Source organism: Panthera pardus, unplaced genomic scaffold, assembly GCF_024362965.1.
Source record: "Panthera pardus isolate Hobbes unplaced genomic scaffold, ASM2436296v1 HiC_scaffold_6, whole genome shotgun sequence".
In the NCBI taxonomy this organism is placed as follows: Eukaryota; Metazoa; Chordata; class Mammalia; order Carnivora; family Felidae; genus Panthera; species Panthera pardus.
The window spans coordinates 40,185,392-40,203,487 of record NW_026526991.1 but is presented as its reverse complement, the minus strand read 5'-3'; the positions used below and the strand labels follow the sequence as shown (position 1 = coordinate 40,203,487).

Here is an 18,096-nt window from a genome sequence, read left to right as displayed (position 1 = left end):
TAAGTTCATCTTTGATACATCCTTATGGATAAAATGAATCCTTAGAGTAATTATCCTACATGGTTCATTTTGTTTTCAAAGAAAGATGTTGAAGTAAACAGAAAGGTTAAAGAAAAAGCATTTCTATTGTTCTCACTCTTTTGTAATTTTCCTGTTTTTGTCTGTCAGAGCCTTGCTTTGCTTTGGCAGAGGTAGTTCCTAGTGTATATAAAGAACTGATGGTTGATGGCTATATCAAGAAGCACCTGGATATAGAAAAAGCCAACCAATGAGTTGCTTTCCCAATGATGCCATGCAACCAATGAGGCGAGTGATTGCTCTAAGTGGCCACATTTCCTTGATTCATCAGGGCATAACTGCTGTCCTGTGCCCTTGCTGTAGAGTATCATCCCCTGAGAAAGATACCAGAGAGTGGATAAAACTCAAGGAAAAGAGTAACAACAAATAAACAAAAAAGTTGAGCTGAACCTTCTAAAAATTTGTACTGCTGTCTTATCTCTTGAAACAGTTGTGAAAAACATGAGACCTTTTAATGGAACTTTTAGGCCTGTGTTACGTATCTCTGCGTACCCGAACTCCTATGACAGTAAGGCCGATTTCAAGTGGAAAAACAAACAGACAATCAAAAACAGATGGACCTGAAAAAAACTGAGCAACCCAGCATTTTTTACTATTTTGTTAGTCATTTCGAATTTTATAATAAGCATTCATTATTTTTAAGTTCATTTATTTTTGAGAGAGACAGAGACGGAATGAGTGAGGTCGGGGCAGAGAGAGAAGAGAGAGAAAATCCCACGCAGGCTCTACACCGCCAGCACAGAGACCGATGCAGGGCTGGAACTCACAACTGTGAGATCATGACCTGAGCCAAAACCAAGAACCAGTGGCCTAACTGACTGAGCCACGCAGACGCCCCTATAATAAGCATTTGTTTAAAAGAGCCCAAACACCCACACTAATCCTCAATAGATGAATTCCCAATCATATCGTTTTCTGTTGCTTTTCCCACTATACTAAGAAGTTGAAGACAATTGTGATTCAGAAGCTACAAGTAAAAAATATTTGAAACTAAAGTTTCATCAGGAAAGACCTTTATATATGCTGAGCGCAAAAAGGTTTCTGTTTTAACAAAGCATATTTTTAGGAAACAAATAGTAGTCATTTTAAAACATTTTCTGATGCCTTAAGTTTTTAGAATTTTTTTTTTTTTGGCCACTATAATTGAAGATTATTAACTCAAGGTTATTGGGTAACTATTGTTCTAAATTCTCAAAAATAATGTTTGTGCTCTATCCAAATGTTACACTATCCTAATATGACATGGCGTGAATTCACATGCCTCAGAAAAAAATATCATATATGTAATTATATGTATAATCTGTTACTTAGATATTGGCAAGGAAGAATAAGTGTTGGAAGAAAAAGAAATAAATTTTAATGTAAGATGCCTGAAGAATTTCAAATTTAATTTCTATGTCAAAGGACACTAAAATATTTATTCTTGGAATATAATAAATAAGAATTCTACATGGAAGCTTAAATGTTTCAAAAACCATAAAGGATAATACAAAATACAAAATAAAAAAGTGTTTTTGGCCAATGCAATTTTAGGAACCAGTGATGGAATTACAAGTGTTTATAATTGGCATAATGTGTTATTTCACCATTTACTATTTTTTCTGTAATAAAAGGGAGATGACAAAGCATGGTTTCCAAAGAATGAATTTATTGCATTCATAGAAGTACTCAATTACAAAATGTTTGCTAAATCCAAGTACCTGGAGAGCTAAAGTCAGCTTTTAGTTGTTCATACTCAGTATCCATAATAAACTTTGAGATCAATTGCAATTGTGATTCCTAAGCAAGAAGGGTTTGCTGGGAAACGCAGTTTAGATGAGAAGTCTAGAAATCAATATGCTAGCATTAAATCAGGTCTCGTCTCTTTCCTGAGATTTTGTTTTCTTTTTTCCTAAACTTGTGGTTTTCCCCTTGGCTTATGATCTCACTGCATTCGCAGTTTTTTTGTTTTTTGTTGTTGTTGTTTTTGTTTTTTTTTAGAAAACAATATTATTGTTCAAAGAAACACTGGTATGCACATGGAGCCCTCCTGATTCAGTTATGCAAGCTTTGGAATGTCAGCCTGCTCTCAGCTCTAAAATTGTATTTGCCTCCCTGCATTATTTCTTTTTCGCAAGGGCCCTCGTGCCTTGGGATCCGGCCCCAAGATGGAAGGTGTGAAAGAGCTAATCATGAATCATAATAGTCAGAGGAGTTCAGAATAAATGGATGAGAACCTATACCAGCACCTTAGTGTTACCATAGAAAAGAAGTGGTCTTTGGGTGTTTGGTTTGATGTCTGATTCCTCCATTGACTGGTGACAAAACAGTCAGTAGAGCTAGAGTGTAGAAAAAGAAAACGGAAGTTTTGCCCATAAAATCTTGACCACTTCAGGGAAGAAAGTGCATTTCCTTTAGTATTCATGGGAAGGAACTCTGGCTTGCTCTAAGACTGGTTGTTATTTTACAGTTCATTAATCACGGAGGGTAAAGGGCTCTGGAGGAGCGGAGGGAAGCTGGGGTCAGCCAGCCAGCAGACAGCCCACGGTAATGACAGTGTTGTGGAGGTCTCTGGCTGAGGGCAGCCAGCCCAGGCACAGGGACTGTTATGATTAGTCACCGTAACCGGTTTGGCTCCGTGTGCCCTCTGCTTTCAAAGAAAGCAACGCTTAAACTTTCAAGTCCCCTGATGTAAGCATCCAATGCAAATAGATTTCTCAAAGTTACAACAGCTGAGAGGGATTGAAGAGATAACGAGTGTATCAAAAGGTACAATAATGTTCCTTTTCCTTAAAACAGTTGCCAGTTGATCTGCAAAAACGTTGCAGATTTGACAGAATAATTATCACTTGTTCAATATTAAACATACAGGTATTGTACCACAGGTATATTCTTTTAGTTTCCCAATTTTTTCTTCTTTCTCTTATTCCTCCCTGAACTCAATCTGCAGTAAACATTATATAAACTTGATTTGCAGAGCTCTTATGGTCAGAAATCCTGGCCAAAATATAGGGAAGAATTGCACTGTAACTCGATCAATATAATAGTTGAGTATTATTTACAAAAACAATAAAAAAAAACTAACACTTTCTTTGTAAAAGCCTTAAACACATTTCTTCTTTCAGGTAAAAATTCTTTATAGATACCAGGAAAGTGCCCAGAATTGAATGCCTTTCAAATAATATCAGACATTTTCTGATATATGACGGTTTTATTTAAAGGCTTTGGTGATAGTTTTCATGTTATAAATGTTGCCATCAATAATTTCTATTGTTTTGTGTCCTTATATAAAGAACATTATATTAATAGAAAACTCAATATTACACATATTTGAGATTTTAGTTGAGAATGCATCATCTTACATTTAGCACCGAATAGGAAGCTTGCTTTTGCATTTCACGATTAGAAGTTTTGCTAAAGAAAATGGATTATTCAAAGTGAATTGTTAAGACAATGTGTTCTTTAAATTTTTTTTTAAACATTAAATTTAAGGGAGCAGAGGGAAAGAGAGAATTTGATGTAGGCTCCACACTCAGCATGGAGTCCAGTGTGAGGCTCGATCCCACAATCCTGGGATCATGACCTGCTTCAAAATCAAGAGTCAGACACTCAACTGACTGAGCCACCCAGATGTTCCACCAAGAAAATGTTTTAAAAGAACTAAAATATACTGAATTTTGTGTTTGGAAACATAAAATATAGAAGTATGCATTTACTTATGAATAATTGAATTCCTAACTATAAACCCTTTATAATGTATTTTAAATACCTATAATGGACACTGTTAACCTTTTGCAGTCATTCATTATGTTTGAAGGAGATAATTTTTTGATACATGGTAACATAGCATCCCTCTTTGGATTAATTTTTTTCCTCATTGAGCATTCAATAAGTCTATGGAGAGACACATTTAAAACTTATTTTGATGTTTATCTTCCCTGAGGGAAATTGTTTAACTATGACAGTGATAGGATATATTATCTGGTCTTTGCTTCATTTTTTTAGACATTCTTTTATTCCTACCATTTTAGAATAATGCTCCATTAGTCAGCTTGGCATAGATTGATAACAAGGAGCCTCCAAATCTCAAAGGCTTACAACAATAAATAATTTTTAAAATCACATGACATGTTGCCTTCACTTCGGCTGTGACTCTATTTCACATCTTCAATCCAGGACAAAGTTGGAACAACAGACTTTAACATCTTAGTACATGAAGCTCATTTGACAGAAAAAAACAACGGAAATGAGAAATGGCAGAGCCTCATGAAGGATCTTAATATTTTGCTCAAAAATGCCATGTGTCAGTTTCACTTACATTGGCCAAAACAAATAAGATGGCCTGATGTGGGGTAGAGAGCATCTTTTTTTTTTTAATTGAAGTGCAGTTGACATATATTATTAGTTTCAGGTGTACAACATAGTGATTTGACAATTATGTACAGCACAAAATGCTCACCATGATAAGTACAGTTACCATCTGTCACTATACAAGGTTATTACAATATTATTGACTATATTCCTTTTGCTGTCATTTTCATCCCTGTGACTTACTTATTTTATTGGTCTTTGCTTTCTTTTTAATTTTTTTTTTTTTTACATTTTTATTTATTTTTGAGAGACAGAGAGAGACAGAGCACAAGTGGGGGAGGGAAGAGAGAGAATGAGACACAGAATCCGAAGCAGGCTCCAGGTTCTGAGCTGTCAGCACAGAGCCCGACGCGGGGCTCAAACTCATGAACCATGAGATCATGGCCTGAGCTGAAGTCGGACACTTAACCGACTGAGTCACTCAGGCGCCCCTTGGTCTTTGCTTTCTAGTTCTCCTATAATACTATATGGATCCTAGAGGACTCCCTCTTAGGCAGCCTCAAGCCTTCAATCAGATCTTCTACCTGCCAGAACTCTGTCTGATCAACCACAAAGGCACATGTATCTGATAGAAGGGAATTTGTGAACTTTAAAGTTTGAAACTTCATAGATACAATGAGGGGCTTAATAAACCAAGAGACATGCAGATTTACTTAGGAGATGAAGATTACATAGACCAAAAAGTGGCACCTAGACCAACCTGCAGCAAAGCTGGTCAGTAGAATCAAGCTGCTTCCAGATGTAAATCAACTCATTTAGTAGAATTCTTATTCTTGGTTGGAAGAGTTTTGTTTGTTTGTTTGTTTTTGTCTGAGCTACTCTTTGCTTCTCCTGTCTCCCTGACAACTATTCAAATTGTTTGCTGATGTCTGGGTTAATTCTTATATAACAGACCATAACGAACATTAGTGTCTTCCAAGTTTTGCCTAGAGTAATAGAAAAATCCAGCAGATAAATTATGGGTAAGGGAGACATTACATTTGTAAAAGGTTTCACCACAGGAATTCTTTAAATATTGTACTTCTCTAATGCAATTGAAATAATTCAATTAACTTTAAAAAAGACTTTCAGAAAGATATCCATATTTAGTTTTAGTTAATGCTTGTCATGTAGCTATTAGCACAGTGGTAATGTTTTGAAATTACACGAAAACTGAGGAAGCTTTCCAAGTCCTCTCAATGTTTATAATTTGTCAGGTTTAGAAATTTTGTGGAATTAGTCAAAAATATTTGTGGAGTATTTATCATATAAAAGGAATTGGCAGATTGAAAACATATATATGCATATACATATACACTAACATTAACATTTGGTTTCTTGTAAAATATACATATATTTACTTTCATTTCATTTTTGAAAATAATTATGAAAAATCATTGAAAATCCACAGGACTGGAGATTTGTACGTGTGAAAACTTTTTCAAGAATAGTACAGTAGAGGTTTTAGGTATCTTAAAGAAGAATAAATTAATGTTGATTTTTGGCAAAAAAAAATTTAGAGTAGATGATTAAATGTTTTTCCTACCAGCTAAGATTTTGTTTGGTTGCAAGTAACAGAAATTGGACTACCGCTACTTAACCTAACAACGTTTTATTTTATTTATTTTTTGCAAAAAGACGTCTCAGTCTAGACATTTATGCTAACTCAATGATGCTGAGTGATCTGGGTCCTTCTGTTTCTCATCCCTCATTTGTAGCTTTCTTCCTCATATTCCTCAGATTGCTGTTCTACTTCCAGGCATCACGACTGCAGAAGGTGTTTGCCCGCCATGTGGATTCCTTTTCATCCAGAAAACAAAAGCAGAAATTATCTTCTTGCATCTCAAGAGCCAAGACAATATGACATAACTATCTTCCAGATACACGTTACTGCTTCTCACCTAGTGCTCACAAGTTGACCATTATTACGTCTCTGCTTTGCTTTGACCAAATTTTAGTCTGGCTTCTGTCTTCTCCACAGGGCCCTGAACATCAGTTCGACCCCTAAACAAGCACTAAAATGCTGAACACACTCCCCCTATCCGCTTAGGCGGCAAAGTAGCTGACCACAGCAAGACAGGTACTCTGTCAAACTGCACAAAATAGGCAATCTCCCTCCTTTTGCCAACAACTTCCTTACTTCCTTACTGCCAACTTCTTCCCTACTTCCTTCCTTCCTTCCTTCCTTCCTTCCTTCCTTCCTTCCTTCCTTCCTTCCTTCCTTCCTTCCTTCCTTACTACCCTCTATAAGAAAAGCTTTTCTCTTTTTGATTTTGAAATGCTTCTAGATTTCTGATATCAGGGAGCTTTTTCTAATGGAATAGTCTTTCTTCTAAATAAAGTCTCTTCTTATCTAAGCCTGGGTTTGTTTTTATGACACTTGGCTTTCTGGTTTGGGTGAGTAGAGAGAAAGAAAGGTAGTGATATTGGGTATTAGATTGACCATGTAAAGTATCTACTGAAGTTTGTAAGTACTTAGCAGTGTTAAAGCAGAAGCTGGCCTGTTTGGCAGCATTGTTATATAAGGAAATCATTCATACATTGAAAAGAGGCTTGACCCAGATGATCTGAGTGTTCCTCTCCAACTCTAGCAGAGTACAATTCTAAGCATGATTCACATAAACCCCAAAATCAGCTTTCAGGCAGAGATCATATCTAATTCTAATCAATTGAGAAAATATTTAGGAACAATACAATTTAAATTGGATTTTAATCATGTGTATAATTTTAATAGTTGAGACAACAGCGGTGCATATTTAGTCAGGAATATATTCAGGATTTATAGTTCATTGCCATGAAGCTGTCTGGATCCTGTATTTAACCACCAATGATTTTCCAAGCGCCTAGCTTTTATAAGGATAATAACTACATTCAAGGTTCCCATACAGGCCAATATTTGACCCCCAAATATACTTTTTTTGGTTTAAAATATTGTGCTTATTCCCATTTTGGTTTAGTCTGGTCTTGGAGAGAAGATAAAACAAGTATGCAGTTTTCTCTCCTTCAAGGAAGCAATGTGATAAAACTATATCTTGAGCTCATTGAAAGTAATTTAAGTCATCTAAAAGTGTCATATATCTAATAAAATTTGGAACTAGGATAAGAAAAAAAATCCGTCACTAATTCTCTGGAAAAATAATCTTGTTTTATGTATGCTGAAAGGTGTTAATGCAACTTTCAGGCAGAAGATATATATGGTTCTGTGTCTTAGCAGAAATGAATGCAATATTTATGAAAAAATAGAGATTGTTAAAAAATACATTGGGAAAACTTGAAAAATATTATTTTTCTCAAAACTCACGTCACTTAACTTCATAAGCACTTTTCAGTCACATTAGCTTATTTGATTGCTTTCTGATTGGTTAAAAAATATCACAATTTTATCATATACTTGAGAGTCTATATTGACATGTCATTTTAATAAAAGGGACAGAAAATTGCTTTGGTAGTTTTTACTTAAGATTTTAATCCTATAGTAATATTTTTCTACTTGCTTTTAAATAGACTTTCATATTTTCTGGCTTCCAAAAGCAAATATTTTTGGGCATATACTCTACGAAACATTTCTGCTTGGTTCTGGGAATGAAATACTTGTGTCCAACTTGTATTTATGAAAATTTTTAGTAGAAAATTTATGTTGTTGAGTCATGTAGTAGAATATATTTTTCTCTTCAGAAACATGAAGCTCCTTTTATTGATTTGTTTATGTTTTGAAAAGTTAAAAAAAAATACAGCCAGGTACAATAAGTAATATAACATAAACCAGTATGCCCACTACACAAAATTGACCAATATGGACATGTTCTGCTTTCTGTATAAATATGAATCTGATTTCTATCCACTTATTCATCTTTTGTATACTTTAATATATTTTTTTCTTTATCTCACACAATTTTTGTTAAACTTACTCCTAATAGGTACCGAAGGTAAATAGAAATTTCTTTGCTACTGTGAATGTTCATGTCTAGTATAGCACTTACTAATTTGTCATTGCTTATTTATAAGAATTCTAATGATTTTGGTATGTTGATATTATATCCAGCAAACTTACTAAACTCAGATTGTCTAAGATTGTCTAAGATTGTCTTAGATATTCTATATAAATGACTGTTCTGTAACTCCTTTTTAAATTTGTATGCTTCATATTTATTTTTCTTGAATTAAATATTGGCCAGGACATCCCATGCAAAGTTCAATAATTGAATGATGATAAAACACTTGTTTTATTTCTGACATTAGTAGGAATGACTCTTACATTTTACTTGTAGGGATAATATTCCTAAAGATTTTTCATAGTACTTTATTAGGTAAAGATGTGCCCTTCTACTCCTAAATTGCTTTTTAAATAAATGGGTGCTGAATTTTCTAAATGATTTTTTTTCTGCACCTATTTTTCTCCATCATATGATCTATCAGTTTAACAGAGCCATATTTTATATTGAACTGCTTTTTTTTTTTTTTTTTAATGTACCAACCTTGCATTCCTGGAATAAACATTCATGGTATTTTTGAGTTCTTTTAAATTCCACACTGAGTTGACTTTGGTTTCTATATTTTCTTTTGATTTCTTCATGTATTTTGAAAGGTTAGATTTAACTATTATACTCTTGCCTAATTCCCATGTATTCTATTTTAGATTCATAAAATGGGTAAGGTATTTTTCCATAATTTTTTGTTTCTAAAATAATTTGGTAGTATAAGGATTACTAATAACTTTAATATCTGGCAAAACTGACAGGTACAATGTTCTGGATCTATTGCCTATTTTAGAGAAAGGTTTTTAGTTTATTTATTTTTTTTCCAACCAGTTCAGTTTATTCATGGCTGCTGGTCTAGTCCACTTTTTGACTTATTAAATCAATTTTAGTAACTTATTTTTATACAAAATTGCCTATTTCAGCTATCTGTTCCAATATGTTCACATAAAGTTATTTGTAATATTATCTTGTGATAGAACAATAATCTCTAATGGACTATTACCATTTTGTTTCTTGAAATTGCTAATACTGTTTATTTGTACCCTCTTTTTTTATTACTATTATATATATATATATATATATATATATATATATATATACACACACACACACATATATATATTTTATTTTTTCCGTAATCAATGTTGTTACTGGAACCCATGCCTAAGCCTATCATGCATGTAATTTTGTAGCCATAGTAATTATTTCAGGAATGGGCACCTGCCCTAATATGTGACCATGGCAAAGGGGGAGAGGTTTTCTGGACCCCTTGGAAAATATGGGCTTTCCCTCAAGAGATAGATACACAAAGAGGTGACTTGTTTCTTCTGAGCATTTTTGGGCAGATTTGTGGTTCCAAACTGCTCTAATCCTATTCATATCATCCCAATCAGAAAAGGCACTGAAACAGGATGAAATAGTCAAGCAAATATCAGGGAGATTTAGATTCAGCTATTAAATTAAATCAACAATTCTATCTCTGAGCTTTCAGATAAGTGAGGCAAAAAAATTTCTTACTGTTTATGGCACTTGGAAAAAGTTTTGTTTATTTAAATCCTAACTCTTGGACCTCTATTATTTCTTTTCTGTTATGTCCTTTAGCTTTCCTCTATTTTTTTTTCCCTTAGCAATCTTTGTTACAGTTTCCACATAGTTGCCTCTATACCATGATGTACATTCAGAAGTTGGTCAGTAAATGTTTTCCATGGGAAAGAAGAAAGCCACCATTTTTCTTCCTCCCTAACTCCATATCTGTAAGTTCTCCATCAAAATTCTCCGTCAATGTCCCTCAAGGCCACTGGCTGTTCTCCTTGCCCAGTGACACCACTATGGGTGGCCAACAACATCTCTAGTTTGGGTGATCACAGGCCCCCAGAACTAGACTCCTTGACTGGCCACCCTCCTTCATGTTACAAACGGCACAACTAGACAGATTGTCCTAAACTGCAAATCTCTGCTACTTTTCTGCTTATAATCCTTTAAAGGCTGAATTGTCAGGAAATTTGTTGCAAATAAGAGCAACCAGCTGTGGCTAAGACTATCTTACAGGCACATTCTTCTCTGATTGACTGAGTTCAACCCCTCATAGGACCCTAACTTTCCAGGGTTTGGAGGAGGGAATATCTCTATGCCTTCCTTTTGGGAATTCTACCAAAAGGAAGAATGTTCATATAAGGCAATGTCAAAATGACAAATGAAAATCAACAGTGGTCCTCAAATTCTCCAGTCCAAACTGCACAACATGACTTATAAAAGAAATAAATTGAGCTGCCCATGTTTTTGTTTCTTTGGAAATGTTCTTCTGGCTCTCATTCACCTTCCAGTTCTCAGCTTAGAATTTGCTTCCTTTCACTGGAAGCTTTCCTAAAACCCTCATGTCCAGGTTGGGAGTTCTTGTGTATTCTCATAGAACAAGTTGTACCTACACCATCTTTATTATTTTAGACATAATTCTACATCTCCTTCACTGGACTTCACACTCTCCTTTATTTCTTCCTTGCACATAAAATGATGCATAGCACAACTACACACTCATTAAACATGTATTGAATAAATGAATAATGTATATGCAAGCATTCAGTGGAATTCCTATAAAATAGTATTCAGTGATGCTCTTTCTTCCTTCTTTTGTTTTTCTCCTTCCTAAGGTTGAAGTTGAGATCTGTTGCCAACATGAACACAAACCCTGATGTACTAAAGGTGAACCTGGGACAGGAACTTTGACAGCCTTTAAAACTGACCACAATAATAATTTAATCCCAGTAATGCCTGTTAGGATTTTATTTTCCATCTAACCAGAAACCCTGGGTGTGAGGTCCAGGGTATACCTAGGATGCTTAATATCTTGCACGGTGTGGTAGCCTGTATTCTTTGCGATTAGAGTTGCGTCTTCGTGTGCTGGTGGAGACACATGACAACTGTGTAGATTTCCTTGATTTTACCATCTTGACCCCAACATGCCTTGCATGATAGATTTATAAATGATGGTCATTTTCCATCTTACTTGGTGATAATTGAAGTTTTTCGCTTCTACATAAAATAATTTGGATTTTTTTTTCAGTCAGAAACTATTATTGTCAAAATAGAACTTCACTCTGTAAGTTTGAGAGGCAGGCTATATGGTGAAAATTACCTCATCTATGTATTCAGTCGATCTTATGTTAATTTGCATGCTGGGGACCTACTAAGTTTTAGGCACTGGAATAGGCACAGATGGTACTGAGGTAAGTAAGGGTCAATCCCTTTCTTGAGGGAGACAGACACATAAACCATTCATCCTAAAACAAGCAAACAAAACAATGAGTAAAATGGAAGTACTGAAGAGAGGTATCCCTGGGTAAAGGCAACAGTAGAAATTCTGTGTTCTTGATAGTCAAAGAGCGATAAGGCATAACAGAGTTTAATTGAAACACTAAGTCTTTCCTTGTTAAGTTCTCTAGTGCAAAAGAGGTCAGCTGTGGAGAATTAGTTAAAACAAATGTCAGCTGTATTCTACCCACGAAAATCAGACAATAATTGTGAAAACTTTTACTCAGAGGTATCTAGAAAACAGAACATTTAAAATCATAGTAACTGTGGACATAATTTCTAAAATAATTATTATAGATATTACTTATGAGCCATTAGGCATTAAGTAGAGGAGTTAGGGAGAGTTTCCTAAGAATGACTCAAGATCCATGTGTTCCTTACTAAAAAAATAAAAAAAGGCATAAAAACATAAAAGAGTGGCTTGTGTTAATAGATACACAGTACTAACAAGAGAATGACTTATAGGCCAGGAAGCATTTATTTCCTTTTTAATTTTTTTTTAATTGAAGTATAATGGGCCCCTTTAATACGTGTTCATGTGTCTGCCGGTCCACACATCCCGCCCTTGCACACACAGCATTCAGTCAAGGTCTCTGGCAACACACATATCCAAAAGCCCACTGCAAACTTCCAACCACCTCTTTGGTGGATGGCGCCTTCAAGGAGGTAAAGCTTTCCAACTACAGAGGGATTGGTCCTCTTTCTGTCTGTTTGCATCGTGGAGATTATCATTTTCAGAGAGCATGCTGAGGACTTCTCCGAGCTGGGCTGGGAGGTGCTGGGGGTCTCTGTCTACTGAATTCACCCACCTGTCTTGGATAAACATTTCAGAGAAGGAAGGAGGTTTGGGCCTCCTGAACATGCCTCTGCCGGCAGATATAACCATAAGCTTACCCCAAGATTATGGCATACAGAAGGAAGATGAGGGCATTGCCTACCAGGCCTCTTTATTATTCCCAGCAAGGGTGCCCTTGGCCAGATCACTGTCAGTGATTTGCCTGTGGGGTTCCATGGACAAAGTTCTGGGACTGGCCCGGACCTTTCAGTACTCAGGTGACCATAGGGAAATCTGTCCCACTGGATAGAAGCCAGGCAGCACCACAATCAATCACGACGTGGTCAACAGCTAGTAATACTTCTCCAAACACAGCTAGGCTGACAGGTGGAGACCTTGGGCTCTAGGCCCCCACCTCTGCCCCTACGTGGATACGGCTGCTGACCCAGGAAAGGCTAGATCTGCCCCTTCAAACCCTGACCCAGGAAGGCTGGGCCAAGGCCTTCTCTTTCTTCTAGCTGGGAGCTGGTGAGTGGTGACCCCCACCCTCAAGCCCACTTAGCTAGGCACAGGCCTAGAGGTGACCAATGAAAAATTAGGACAGACATAATTGCTATCCAGCCAGCTAGAAGTGCAATGAACATGTAGTGTTAGTTTAGTTTTAGGTGTACAATATAGTGATTCAGCAATTCTATACATATCTTAGTGCCCATCAAGCTAAGAGTACTTTTTTTTTAAGTTTATTTATTTATTTTTAAAAAGCGATTGAGAATACAAGTAGGGAAGGAACAGAGAGAGACAGGGAGAGAGAGAGAATCCCAAGCAGGCTCTGCACTGTCAGCACAGAACCCAATGCAGAGCTCAAATTCACAAACCATGAGATAATGACCTGAGCTGAAATCAAGTTGGTTGCTTAACCCACTGAGCCACCCAGGTGCCCACGATAAGTGTACTCTTAAACTCATTTATCTATTTCACCCCTCCCCCTACTCATTTTCTCTCTGGCAACCACCAGTTCTCATTATTTAAGAATCTATTTTCTTTTGTCTCTGTCTCTGTCTCTCTCTCTCTCTCTCTCTCTCTCTCTCTCTCGTTTGTTTGTTTTGTTTCTTAAATTACACATGAGTAAAATCGTATAGTATTTGTCTTTCTCTCACTGACTTATTTCACTTAGGATTAATAGTGATATATATGTATGTACATATGTACATGTGTATATACACATACACACACACACACACACACACCTCACATCTTTATCCATTTATCTATGGATGGACACTTGGGCTGCTTCCATATCTTGGCTATTATAAACAATACTGCAATAAACATAGGGGTACATGTATCTTTTCAAATTAGTGTTTTCATTTTATTTGTGTAAATACCCAGCAGTGAGATTACTGGATTACATGGTAATTATATTCTTAATTTTTTGAGGGGCCTCCATCCTGTTTTCCATAGTAACTGTACCAATTTCCATTCCCACCAACAGTGAATGAGGGTTCCTTTATTTCCATATCTTTGCCAACCCTTGTTATTTATTGTCTTTTTGATTCTAGTCATTGTGACAGGTGAAAGGTGATACCTCATTGTGGTTTTGATTTACATTTCCTTGGTGATGAATGACCTTGATCATCTTTTCAAGTGTCTGTTGGCTATACATCTTCTTTGGAAAAATGTCTATTCAGGTCCTCTGCCCATTATTTATTTATTTATTTATTTTATTTATTTTATTTTATTTTTTATTTTTTTCAATATATGAAGTTTATTGTCAAATTGGTTTCCATACAACACCCAGTGCTCATCCCCAAAGGCGCCCTCCTCAATACCCATCACCCACCCTCCCCTCCCTCCCACCCCCCATCAACCCTCAGTTTGTTCTCCGTTTTTAAGAGTCTCTTATGCTTTGGCTCTCTCCCACTCTAACCTCTTTTTTTTTTTTTCCTTCCCCTCCCCCATGGGTTTCTGTTAAGTTTCTCAGGATCCACATAAGAGTGAAACCATATGGTATCTGTCTTTCTCTGTATGGCTTATTTCACTTAGCATAACACTCTCCAGTTCCATCCATGTCGCTACAAAGGGCCATATTTCATTCTTTCTCATTGCCACGTAGTACTCCATTGTGTATATAAACCACAATTTTTTTATCCATTCATCAGTTGATGGACATTTAGGCTCTTTCCATAATTTGGCTATTGTTGAGAGTGCTGCTATAAACATTGGGGTACAAGTGCCATGAAAAGATGCTCAACGTCGCTCCTCATCAGGGAAATACAAATCAAAACCACACTCAGCTATCACCTCACACCAGTCAGAGTGGCCGGCCAAAATGAACAAATCAGGAGACTATAGATGCTGGAGAGGATGTGGAGAAATGGGAACCCTCTTGCACTGTTGGTGGGAATGCAAATTGGTGCAGCCACTCTGGAAAACAGTGTGGAGGTTCCTCAAAATATTAAAAATAGACCTACCCTATGACCCGCAATAGCACTGCTAGGAATTTACCCAAGGGATACTGGAGTTCTGCCCGTTTTTTAATTGAATTAATATTATTTTTGGTGTTGAGTTGTATAATTTTTTTATATTTTTAAAATATTAACCCCTTATCATATATTTCATTTGCAAATACTTTCTTCCATTCAGTAGGCTGCCTTTTTGTTTTGTTGATGGTTTCCTTACATAGAAAACAATTGTTCAATTATGCTAAAATTGTAGAATCTTTCAGTATATAGAGTTTAAACATTAAATACTCTATGTTGTCAATATTTTATAACATTTCCATGAATGCCATAGTAAACTGTATTATTTATCTATAATTCCTCCTTTCTTCTCCTCCCTAGCATGATTCATTGTGAGCCTAGTATACTTCCTTGTGCCATTGTCTTTGGCTTGGCCACGTGACTTCATTTGGTAATGAAATGAAGGTGCATTGAGAATATACCAACCCTGAGTTGAAGCCACAAGAAACATTAAATACTTTTGCTCGCTTTTCTTGGAGTCTTCCATCTGAAATAAAAAGCACTTGACCTGAGTACATATTTAGTAGACTAGAATGAGAAAAATGTGGTCCTGAATCTAATCTTCAGTGTGAAATAGAGCTTTCCCAGCTAACCTACAGACCTGTAAGCATGAATTAAATGCTTGTTGCTCTAAGCCATGGAGATTTGGGGACAGTTATACAGCGTATGTCAACAGAAACATGACAAATACATATAGCTATTTCACTGCCTCTCAAATATATCTTTGTATGAGGATGATGAAAAGTATTAAGCCAGTCCTAGATACTGTTTTAGACACATAACATAATTATCTTATTAATAGTATAGCTTAGTGATTAAAATACCAGTTCATTTTTCAGCTTCATCACTTAACTACCTGTGTGTCCTTGGGAAAGTTAACTTAATATTTTAGTGTCTAGTTTCCTTGTTGATAAATAGAAAAATAATAACAGATTTTATCTCACTAGTTCTTTTATGGATTATATGAGATTTAAGGAAAAAAAGAAAAATTGCTAGATACATAATAAGTATTCACCAAATGTGAGCTAGTATTATCTTAATACTCCATCATAGATCAATGAGGCAAGTTTTATTAAACAGATTATAAAGATTAAAAATTGAAGATTTGTAATAATAACTATTCTTGCATGGTTTTGAACTCAGGTTTATTTTATTATAAAGTCCACACTTACTGCACAGACTTGTGAGTTAGAAATCTTTTCATCCTACAGATTCTACATTTAATAAAATATCTTAAGGCTTTCTTTTTTGTGTCAAGTTGCTTTTGGACAAATGTATCTAATTATATCAAATTAATCTAAAATATGTGGAAAAATCTAAAAAATGAGGAATAATTCCTATGAGAAAATGTAAAAGGAAGAATATTTAATCTGAGGAGAAAAGGAGAAGAGGAAATTTGGGATCTCTTTCTGATTATATAAAGCATTTTAAGAAGTTGTGTTGGTTTTTTAAACATAAAAAGGTAAAGAGTATCATAAACCCCAGTATACCCATAACCCGATTTTAATAATTATTATTTTCAAAGTATTTTTAAATATAAATGCTAATCACAAGATGTGAAAAGACAAGTTAATTCTACTTTGCTAGGGATAAAAAAAAAAAGTGAGTTGTCTATTGCCATATAGCAAATTGACCCAAAGCTTAGTGGCTTAAAAGAACACAATTATTATCTTAAAATTTCTCTGTTTCTAGAAGCTGAGCACAACTTCAATGGGTGCCGCTCCTAAAGGTCTCTCTTGATGTTTTAATTAGGCTGTCAGTTGTGGTCTTATCTGAAGGCTCAAGTGGGAGAAGATCTACTTCCAAACTCAGTAATATAGTTGTTGGTAAGATTCAGTTCCTCACAGGATTTAGTTATTTGATGGCTTGTTGGCAGAAGAATTTCCTCATTGTTGTTGACAGGATTTAGTTCCTTAACATTTGTTGAGCAGAGACCTTCTTCATCTCCTCTCCATAGGGCAGCTCACAATGTGGCAAATGGCTCCCCTGGGAACAAATGAGTGAGGGAGCAAGAGAGAACAAGCAACAAAGTGGAGACCATAGTCTTTTCTACAACTTTATCTCATAAATGACATTCTTATTAATTTCAGTATATTCTACTTGTTAGAAGGAAGTCAGTAAGCCTAGCCCATACTCAAGTGACGCAAGGGTGTGAATACCAGGAAGCTGGCTGTTGGCAGCCATCTTGGAGGCTGCCTTCCCCAGGTTAGGTATAACTTTAAAGCAGAAGATGCCTAAAACACCAAGTCTATAAATATAGGAAGTGGAAATTAATAAAAATTCTTCTCTGACTTATACAAATGTGTGTTTAACAGGTGGCAACAGGATTCTGGCCCTGGTTGGGGGATCCACATTCACAAAGCTCTTTATGAGGACATCATTTTTTATCTTAAATCAACTAGGCCAGTGTTTTTCTATTAGGTATCCTTGAAATCCTTGGATGTTGAGAAATGCTTTCTTGATTTTCTGCTTTTAGAAACATGAAGCTAATATGGTTTATAAAATCTATCCTTCTAGGCCATTTAAACAGTCAAATCTTAAAAAAAATGTTAAATAAATCCTTGAATGAGTGAATAAATGAAACTCATTTGCCTATCAGACATGCTGATATGATAGGTGTCATTTTGGATTCTTAGCTCTGACATTAGTTATCTGAAAAAGGAGGTTCTTCTTGAATGAAAACAAAATATGTTGCCTTGTACTTTCTTACAAATTTTCCATGGACTGCAATATCTAGGGATTGACTTTGTATTAATGTTTTTTTCCCTCTAAAATAAACACTAATATTCTATTTGCATTCCTATAAGTTCTCCTTAAAATTGTATTGATATTTTGGTTACATTTAACTGACTTAAAGATTTTCTAAGAACGGTGAAAGGAAACATTTTACATCCAGGCTTCAGTTATGTTTTCCCAGTGATTGATGACATTGTGAAGTTAGATTTTTACTTTCCTGTGCAAAATCAATTTTTCAACTAGAGTAACCTGCAACTGTAATGAGTTTGGAAAAATCTTTCTGGTTTCATGCTGAGATTCCATTAGCTGCATTTAGAGATAGCTATATACACAGATGCACAGTACCGATGGAATGCTGTTTTTCTGTAGTTGC

General features: G+C 35.6%; 1 pseudogene; it reads left to right on the top strand.

Annotated features, from left to right (window-relative positions):
- LOC109270277 (peroxiredoxin-2-like) overlaps positions 1-12,847 on the top strand; it is a 31,121-nt pseudogene extending 18,274 nt beyond the window's left edge.
- The last annotated feature ends 5,249 nt before the right edge of the window (positions 12,848-18,096 follow it).